We start from the raw sequence: 11,081 nt of genomic DNA on the forward strand, positions 1-11,081 counted from the left end.
TCTAGATGTTGTGCATTAGGTTCCAAAGCATTTTTATGTTCACTTTGCATTTCAAGGTTCACCACATGATGTAGATGTACAATTCCTAAATATGCAATCTAAAATGATAAACAGTCGTTTATTTTCTTTTAGCAATGAAAATCCTAGCTACTAAGGAATGAAGAGTAAGATTCTTTCAATAGAGAGTAGAGAGCACACACTAAATGCACTTTTCCTAAATCAATTTCCGCATGTAGTCTAAATGCAAATGCACATGCATGTATTTGTTTTTATGCTTCCTTAATGTGTGAATGCCAAAAAGGAAACTAAGTACAGATCTGAACTACTTTCTTCAAAGTAACACTTTAGCAATTTCTTTTCAAAACAAAAGGAAGACTAAGACGACACTTTCAATTTCGAATGGAAAACTACTTTCGAAACTTCAAAGAATTGAAAATTCAAATCAAATACAATGGCAAAAGTACAATTGAATATCTAAAAGAGGAAGACTTGGCTACATTCTTTTCTTGACTGAAAATGACAGTTGCAACACTTTCGAATCAAAAGACGACAGCTCGATTAAGCTACTTTTTGCAAAGGAGGACTGAAAATGACGAAAAATATATAAAAAACATTCATAATTCCTTATCAATGGAGGTTGAATAATGTAAAGGAAGAAGGCTTTAACAGTGATATACTAATCATAGGCTGCAAAACTACTAAATAGAGCTGAAAACAATGAAGAAAAACCAAAATCTGGAGAGAGAAACAGTCTCATTCAATCATCGCACCTATCCTTAAGGGAAACAGGGATGCATCTCACTTGCAACACACGGGAGGTGCAATGCATCCAAACTGCCAATGAGAGACAGTGCAATGGTCTAGGGATGAGACTGGGCTAGGTTTTCACCCACAGTTTGCAGCTAAGTTCAGGGATTTAGGCCGAGCTTATGATAGACAGTAAATACAAAGTATAGAGGTATGATCTAATGAGGTTATTGAGCTACCACAAGGGCACTTAGGATGTTTTTAAGTCAGATGTTCAGTTCATAAACCAACCCAGAGATTAACTAAAGCAGCATTGATCGACTTTGCAGTTGCATAGCAAAAGTAGTTCGAAGGCTAGCTTGCTTAACTTCAAGCTCTGTTTTTAGTTTATAAAGAAAACAACAGTAACAAACAAACAAACTATTCGATCCACAGTGGAGTCGCCAATTTGTTTCTGGGAAAACTACCATTTATTCAGATCTATTAGTCCCACTAAGACGGGTAGCTCTCTTAGAAAGAAGCAATTAAAAGTAACTTGTGTTTTCCTTTATGGGAGATAGAAGAGAGAGAGCCAGAGAGCACCAACCTTAGTCTTTCGCTTGGAGCCTTGCTTGTTTCCTCTTTCCTTTGATAGAGCTTCGCCACACCTTTCTCACTTGTCCCACATCAAAGAACACCTGTAGAGTCAAAGCAGCAAATTACCATCAAAGCATAGAGATTTATGATACAATAAACAATGTAGAATTAGATGTACATTAACCATACAAATGCATACACAAATACAAGATTCAGAAATAAGCAAGCATATGGAGGAAATCTCAAATAACTTTATCGATAGAAGTAGAAGAGAGGATTACAACCCAGCTGTCTGATCCAGCACCATCCTCCTAGCATGAAAGCCCTCTTCACCTCATGAAAAGCTAGATCACCCAACAATACAATGTCTCATAGAGAAACCAACAACACTTCCTTACAAAATACAAAATTCTAGCCTCTGGATCTCTAGGATGAGGGATCCATTTATAGATATTTGCAGAGAGGTGAGTTAGCTTCTGCGTTTCTGATTACTGTCATTTCGCTCATGGTTCTTGGTTCCACTTTGAGATTTCATGATCTCTTACTCATCCCTGGGCGAATTCAGAGAGGCAAGTGTCATATAAGTAGTTTCTAGAAGATTCTCTGAGTTTCCACCTAGCAAACTGCCTCTGCCATTTGTCTGCTCTCACTCATTGTACCCTACAGAAGGGCTTTTCAGTATGCATCACACCCTTTGTGTGTAACAGGTGAGATGCATTGCACCCTCAGCATGGAGCAGTCTGTATGGTCTAGTTTTGACCAGTTCTAAGTAGTTTTTCAGGGAGAACTTCTGGGAAGTGATGTAATCAGTTGACCTTCATCCTTTAGGATTTGAAACAACACTTCTAGGGGTTTGAGAGCCCTTGGTTTATCGACATATGTGATTGGAGTTGCAGTGCCCAAATATGTCTATAACAACATGAAACACATAGAATTACTCAGGGGAAAGCCTCAGCTAAAAACCCCACTATTTGTATTATCATACAAGGTGGAAATGCATCAGAATTATAAAAAGCCTTAGCTCTCACAGCTAGCCAGCTCTTAGTACAATCTTCTTGGATGCTCACAGGAAAACCTCGCTTCCTTCTTCTATTCCCTCCAAGCTCCTATTTCCTTGTGCAGTTACCTCTAGGATGATCTCCTTCACCCAGTGTAACACTGCTCTCACACACTACTTTAACATACTATCAGAACTACGCAATCCTCAAGGAACCTTCCCTTGACTGCATGGATGAGTATCCTTTATTGGAAAACACATGCAACTAATAGTAACCTATCCTTGACCTTTAGCTCAACTTGGTATTTCTCAGAATAGACATGTATGAGTTTCCGATGAGGAAATATTCAGTTATTTGGAGTACACTAGTTGAGTGCATGTATGTATCAACTGACTGATAACTCACAATTAGTTCCACAAACAGTTTGGAACTAATTTAAAAGATTTCTAGCTTGAGTTTCTCCAACTAATTAATCCATAATGAATTAATTAATTATTTCCAAGTAGATGGTGAGACTAAATTCGAATTTTAATTCACAATTTTAATTCAAGGACAAATTAAAATTGGAATTTCTGGATTCTATTTTTATCGTTTCTTGTTGCTATTTTCAACATTCCCCCTGAACAAGAAAGGAATTCAACTCGATCCCAATCCTGAACCTTTTGGAATGTTCTACATCCAACACTTCTCTCTAGTTTTATTGCTCCAACAACTTCAGAGAAAAAAAAAACTTCCAACCTAAATTAGTATAATGCATTTGTCATCAAAGTCTTTGACTGCTATTGCCTCTGTCAACTGAAAACTTTGCGATTTTGTTGACTCAGCCTTTTTGCACTATTTTCAATCCTTCTTTACACTCTTCGGTGTCTAACTGTTATATCCTCTGTCACTTTGATCTCTGACTGCGTCAATCGTACTGATTCCTCCCTCCATTATGTACTTTGGGCTCCTATAGCAAGGTATGATCCATGAGATAAAACCTCTCAGTGGACCCTGCCCAATTGCAGCCTTCTTGGGAGTATCACTTCACATCGCTCCACCTCACACCTGGACGTTGTTGGGTGTCGAGCATGATTATTTAGAGGCCTTTGTTTCAGCGGGATGTATACCCTAGGAAGTTTGTACACTCCTCCACCCGGGAGGATGTGGGGGGGACTTTTCCCGCCCATAGGGGTTCATGGGGGGGCCGATCCCCCCCGGCTGGGGGGTTCAGGGGCCAGTGGTCCCCCAGCGGGGGTTTCAGGGGTAGCACCCCCGTAGTTAAAAATAGATGTAAAATTGCCTTGTAAAAGTATAGTAATTTCTAGTCAATCTAGGTCATTCATTAGGTGGATGATCTGACGGTAGAACTTATGTTTAGTTTAGAGGTTTTTTCCCTAGAAGGAAACCCCTCTCTTTGTATGAGGGCATTGTATTGAGACTGTGTAATAGATGTGTATTCTTCGAGTGAGAAACAAAGAGGTGAGACTGTGAGAGAAAAAAGAGGATATTATAACAAATCAGCTGGAGGTTGTGTCTCTTCATTTTGTTGGATAATAGAAAGGAAGGACTGGTTGTTCAGGGTGGACGTAGCCTAAACTGGGTGAACCATGTATATTTGTGTCTCTCTAGTTTTATGCATTTTTTGTGTTTATATTTATGCAATATTCTATGTGTTCCCCTGCTCTGTAATATATAATTTTCTAACAGACGTATGACTACATGTGATCCCTATGCTGCCTCTAATTGTGGCTCCTACACAACTGTCTGAGACTCCTTCTAGGATTGCATGTTGAGAGGTAATTTATGCTCCCTCTCAACCACCAAGTCTCTAACATTTTTCTTGCTCCTCAAGGCTTTGCATGCATCTTGAACCTGAAGAGTGTACAGGTTCTTAGCTCATGAATAGATCTGTTTCACCTGTCTCGTGGTGATGTGTCTAAGGAACACCTTTCCTTTACTGAAGACAACATCGTAGCCTTTGTCCTCCAACATCACGATAGATACCAACTTCTTCTTCAGTCTAGGCACATACTTCACATCTGTGAAGGTGATAGGAGATCCATGCTCCCTCTTAAAAGCAACCATGCCCACTCCTCAAACACTATACATTCCGTCGTCACCCATCTCGATGCGCATCTTAACCTCTTTCTCGTCCAAGGCACTAAATAAAGATTTATCGTCAGTCATGTGGAATGAGGCTCAACTATCAAGATACCGGACACAACCCATCATCGATGACACCATGCATGGAATGAGGATAATGTCCATTTCGAACTATGAGGCTACTGCCTCACCTTTCGATCCTTCCGAGGATCCCTTCTTGGACTTATTCAATGGGAAATTAGTTCCATAATGTCCCATCTTGTGAATTCGGTTTGCACCTTCAACCCCAAACTTCAAACTTAGAATTCTTCTCAGTAAACTGTTCACAACTCTAATAACCTTTTCTTCGATACCATGTAGAAGTTTTTCTACAAAACCTTGCTCTAATACCTAGTATAAATTATGCTCTCTACACATCTTGTAAAGAATCTACTGTAGGTTAACTTGATAATGCAATATACCAAAGCAAAATACTATAATCTACTTCTACTATCAAACTTGCGGCATCTTAAAGATTGAGTTGAATCATAGTTGAACACATATAAACATAAGAAGAAGAATCAATTCACATGAAACACAGAAAATGCTCAGGGGAAAGCCTCAGCTAAAAACCCCACTATCTGTATTATCATACAAGGTGGAAATACATCAGAATTATACAAAGCCTTAGCTCTCACAACTAGCCAATGCTCAGTACAATCCTCCTGGATTCTCACAGGAAAACCTTGCTTCTCACAAGCCTTCTTCTCTTCCCTCCAAGCTCCTATTTCCTTGTGCAGTTACCTCTCAGATGCTCTCCTTCACCCAGTGTAACACTACCCTCACACACTACTCTAACACACTATCAGAACTACGCAATCCTCAGGGAACCTTCTCTTGACTGCATGGATGAGTTTCCTTTATAGGAAAACACATGCAACTGATAGTAACCTATCCTTGACATTTAGCTCAACTGGGTCTTTCTCAGAATAGACATGCATGAGTTTCTAATGAGGGAATCTTCAGTTATCTAGAGTACACTGGTGGAGTGCATGCATACATCAACTGACTGATAACTCACAATTAGTTCCTCAAACAATTTGGAACTAATTTAACTGGAATTAACTCAGTAAACTGAGCTAACTAATTACAACTCAAATATAACTCAATCTTATCTCATTAATTTAAGGGATAACTATTGCATGACTGCAGAAAGACTTCTAACTTGAATTTATCCAACTAATTAATCCATAATGAATAAATTAATTATTTTCAAGCAGCTAGTGAGACTAAATTCGAATTGTAATCCACAATTTTAATTCAAGGACAAATTAAAATTGGAATTTATGGATTATATTTTTATCATTTCTTGTTGCTATTTTCAACAAATACCCTCATCCCTCTACCTTCCTTTCTCCCGAAACTTCGAGCAAGTTAGGTTCCTCCTAGCTGGCTAAATCCTCCTATGGGTATATATGGCTACCTAGAAAGTGCACAGTCCCTTCCTCTACGTGGGTGGATGAACTGTGAATCGATGTTTCAACTCTTGCAACCTATCTGAAACAACCTCTCTAGGGAGGGCACAGATAATCCCTTGAAGTAGAGGTTGAATCTTCCCTACAGAAGACTCATGGCTAAACAACCGGTAGACTCACTAAGAAGCATAGCGTACAACAGTAAGTTTGTTTGTCAAATAATCAGAACACTGAAAAATGAGAGCTCCATCCTCTTTTATCACTTTCGACCCCCTTAGCCTCTAGTCGGCCCCTCCTTCCACTAGTTCTAATTGTCACCAATGCATTCCTTGGCTAAGTTCAAATTATGCATGTGGTGGCCCCCACATTCCACTAGCTGCTAGAAATAAATCAAATTCTCTATAGTTCCTAAGTTTTGTGTGTGGGGTCCTCCTCCTAAGCAAAAATTGATGCCAAAATTATGTTGTTGCACCCTGTGACTAATTCATTTGAGAAGGAACATGACAGGGTGTGTGGCCATTCCTGATTCATTAGGATCCATCCCTCTTTTCAATAATTTCTCCACTATAAGGGCATCCCCTATTGAAGCAACAAAACGGAGACGAACAAGTACATCCATTCTTCCTATTGCTAGCAACTAATCTATCTCTTTTGAAAGTTGTCCAAAAATTGGGTCCTTCAATCGCTTCAATTGTTAGAGTCATATAAACACAAAGTTAAGTTTTCCTGCAATACTAACCAAGACATTACATTATAACATTTAACTGATCCTATTCCTAGAAAAACATATTATGGTAATTTCACTCAACATATTTTTCATAATTATTGCTTGCAAACCTTAAGAAGGTTGTTCATGATGTGCGTTCCATCTGCATTATTAAATTGTACAATATTCATGAATGAATTGCGGTTGAGTCGCAAAATTTGAGAAAGCCTCTTTGAACATATTGTGTATGGTTGTGGTCTATAGCAAAGCACTCCAATGTCTCTAAAAACATCTCTGAACTAGGACTCCCCAAGAATCTTGAATGTAGTAGGAGATGAGTTTACAATAAAGAAACCAGCTGACTTAGTTTTGTGATCTCAAAACAATATATGTGCTACTAATCCCCAGGGTAAAACAAACAAGTAATTTGGAACGAGATATGTCATTTTTGTACTTCAAATTTTCCAATGGGACTAAAACATAAAGTGAAACAAACGGTTGTTCCAAATTTATTTTTAGATGAGATGCAAACATTCTAATAGTCATGCTTATTATGTAATGACTCTCCTACCACGAAGATACTAAGAGCATGAATAATCACTTTCATTTAATAAAAATTAGCTTGCCTACTCTCTTTTACCCTTGTCTTTGTCTACTAGTTTGTCCTGCAAAATGAAACAAAATTTAAATGTTATTTTAGCTCCACATCAACATTTACAACACTTTGTTTCAGTTCTCTGTTTGAAGACACACATTTGGCAAAAGAAATAAAGTGAACCACCTAAAAGTTTTGAAATTTTAGACTCTGTAATGTTCAGAAAGATACCTACCACAACACAAGACACTGACACATAATTTTTTTTGGGCTATTCATTCATTAAAATGACATCTTTCTTTGGGGGAAAGTACTTTGCCTCCATCTCTTAAACCTTCCAAGCACACGATGACTATTAGGTTATTTTTTCCTAAAAGTTGTTGTACTAAAGCCCACTAGCAAGGAAACAAAATAGGGTATCCTTACCATAATTAGGCAGTACTTACAAGGTGGAAAAGAAAATCATGTGACACTCCTTGGAAAACATAAGGTTTATTAAAAATAGGAAAAACCAAGACGTTTGCAATGCTTGTGTGGATGGCCTTCGGAAGATCATTTAATGTTTCTTCTTGCTGCAATCCCTCTTGTCCTGAATATCAAGTGTATATGTGCCAACATTTGATCTTGAAATTGCAGTGGCAACTGATTCCTAAAAGAAAATCTTGAAGCTTCCTAAATTGTGTCTGTCTTCAATCAAAATGAAAGTCAAATCCTCATATGATGTCGTATTTTTACACTGAAAAGAGAGAATATGTAAGTATAACTTTCCGATACACAAATTTATTAAAAATATATTCCTTACAAATTTCATGGTCTGACTTGTGCCATGTACAATTACATTTGTCATGTTTCCTATGAAGTATGTGGTCAAACCTAGATTAAATAACATGTAGATGATATCAAATATCATTTATCTCATATTTTCAACATGCTTGTCTCCACATCCAATAGTCGTCAGAGTTGTAATGAAAAAATAGATTGCAATAATATAGCGAATCCAAAGGGTTTGTTTCATAAAATGTGGAAATGCAGCACCAATCCATGTCCTAGTTGGATCATGATATCTACTAGTGAGTAGATATGAAAGGCATCCAGCACAGTGAACTGCAAAAAGTGTTACCTGCATAGTTGAGCAAATATGGTTTAAGATTCATTATGCGAGTGAATATTATTTGCAATTAAATATTGCCTTCCACTAAATTCAAGAAAAAATGATATTGTTGGTGTTAACTTACACAAACAAGCTTAGAACATTGTATCCATAAATAGTTGAGTCAGATATTATTCTCTAGTCATGAGGACAGAGCACTGACTTGCCTTAAACGCTAGAGAAGCAGCATATTAAGAGCACTGAACCCTAACCCTAGTTTCCCTCTGAATATTAGACTAGCTGCCTGAAAGGGTGTTGTTGAACAGACGTCAAGTATGAACCATGTGCAAATATACCTTTGTCACCAAGGAAGATGATGAGATAATTCTTTATGGAGAGTTAAATTTCTATTTATTGTAGGTTTCAAGCATATTCGATGAAAGAATGACACTAATCATCTACTCCATGGTTTTGAAAATTGAAAAATCAACTAACCATTTAGCATGCAAGAAATTTCAAAGACATTTGAGATTAAGACCCGATCAACAATCAAGATCCACCAAATTCACTAATGTAAAAAATTTACATTTCATTAAAAACTAAACTTGTTTTAATAAAAGGCACTTCACTTTAAAATGTCATCTCTCTATAAACTTCAAGCTTCTATTTAGCCAAGGCCTTGCTTGGAATGTCTGTAACCTTCTCATCTATGGAGATATATTGAAGGCTTGGCCCAGACGTAGAGGCATATTTGAACCAACATCAGTCAATGACTTATTATATAAGTAATGAAAAAAACAACCTCCTTAATAAAGTGCAGCAATGATCGGCTTTGATAAATGGAATGATGGTCTTAAAATGCACATATATGTGCCCAATGCATCCAATGTATACACCAATTCAAAAAATGCACCTTATGGAGAGCAACACACATGGATGCACATATCACAAATAAAATTCAGAGTCTTCATTCCACCAACGCACATACTAAAATAGAGCATGGCTATACGCAACAGTCTTGAACACAGATTTTTAATTCACAATAAGCAACTTAAGTTACCAACACGCTAGAGTTTCGACCAGCGTACATACTAAGAAACGCACTAGAATCAACACTTCAACCATTCACCAGCATATATAAAATTCATTCTCGCATGCACAATTCCAACGAGCTGACTTCCAGGTTCCAACCAATGCTAACAAAGAGCCCAAAGCAGAGAGAACATTCAAAGCAGCTCCGGAAAGTATACAAGCTCAGTACTTCACCCTCGAATCCCAACATAAATGACCAGCATTCATACCATATATACCACACAACGTTTAACAATATATCATAATAGAAATTACTCACACATAAAATATCGCCGTTCAACCAAATGCACAGGGGATTGGTTCTAGGAAGAGAAACCAACACTTAATAAAAGGACCAATGCACAGATCTTGAACAACACACCAACGCACAAGTTTCAAGAGAGGCTAGGATAGCTCAACATTCCATCGCACCTTCCAACTTCAACAAACAATCTTGGGTATAGTCGAATTTAATCAGTGGATCAAAACCAAGCCAAGCTCAATGCAAATAGTTCAATGCAGAGTACAGGAGACTTCATTCCAACGAATTCACATTAAAGAACACACCAGCATATACCATGGCCATATAACCCAAAATATACCAACACTCCAACTCACATATAACACCAGTCTTTGATGAATGCAGCCACAAGCACGAACACAGAACTTTAAAACTCTTCAACTATGATGTTAATAAATCTATTGCTGCAGAATCTTCACTCAACTTTCACAGTCAAATAACCAAAATTTTCACCTGCAAGAACAACAATTTTGTGAATGGATCATTTTAAGTTCTTGTACAGTGCTCTAATTTCTAATATTATATGAAATCTTAACCCATGAAATCATGAGTTCATATATAAAATAAATACTTACCCCCAATTTTCAGTAGCTCCTGAATTTCATTTGAAAAGAGTATCACTTTCCCCAGTTGCTTATTTTCTTTGATGTGAATTGGGTGATTCCTATGAATCATCACTCTTTTAGGAAGTGAAGGGCTTGTCTAGCAGGAACACTTAATTGCATGACTCGTGCCACCAACACTAGGGTTGGAGTTGGAAGGCGGAGGAATTGTGTCCCCACCCGGGAAAACCTCCGGCTCCGGCCACCAGCGATTCCTCCGCCTCCGCCTCCGCCACCCTCCCCATTAATGTCGACGACTGACAGGAATTTGACAAACATTCCGATTTCCATCGCGTCTTGCCGTCCGGGAATTAATTCACCATCGAATTTGAATTCCAAAATAACCAGCGGGCTGCTCCCTTACCAATTCGACCCGGCATCCCCTGCAGCTCACCACGTAACCAGAACATTTTGGAAGACTCACTCCGCGCCTCCAGATCACCAGATTAAGGCGCAAAGTTCACTCCCGGGCTCTGCACCTCACCACCCACGCGACAAACACGCAGGTTCATTGTAGATTGTTCATGGTATATCACATGCAAATGCATTTTAAAATAATAATTTATTTTCTAAAATCAGTACCCAAACGACTGTTTTACATGCCAAATCTCACCCATTATACATGCTGCATGTGTAATATCTTCGACATGTATTGAAAATTGATCCTTTGTTCTGCTTAGTTATGTCTCTAAGTGGAATGACCATCTGCATCAATTTTCTTGTTATCAAGTGACAGCCTTGTGAAAAGTTATTTGATGCAGCATTCCTTTTTCCCTCTAATGATTTAAAGGAGGTCTTTTTAGGGAGGTATGGTTGACAGGTTGGTGAGACACAGATTTATACTAGCAAAGGAATG

At 38.1% G+C, this 11,081-nt stretch overlaps 1 pseudogene; it reads right to left on the reverse strand.

The window, feature by feature from the left end:
* Positions 1-6,344: 6,344 nt before the first annotated feature.
* LOC149244491 (potassium channel AKT1-like) lies at positions 6,345-10,516 on the reverse strand (annotated as a pseudogene).
* Between the last annotated feature and the right edge of the window lie 565 nt (positions 10,517-11,081).

The sequence above is a fragment of the Pinus tabuliformis genome, chromosome 8 (assembly GCF_031772625.1).
Source record: "Pinus tabuliformis cultivar Carrire ecotype Pingquan chromosome 8, CPIR1, whole genome shotgun sequence".
In the NCBI taxonomy this organism is placed as follows: domain Eukaryota; kingdom Viridiplantae; phylum Streptophyta; class Pinopsida; order Pinales; family Pinaceae; genus Pinus; species Pinus tabuliformis.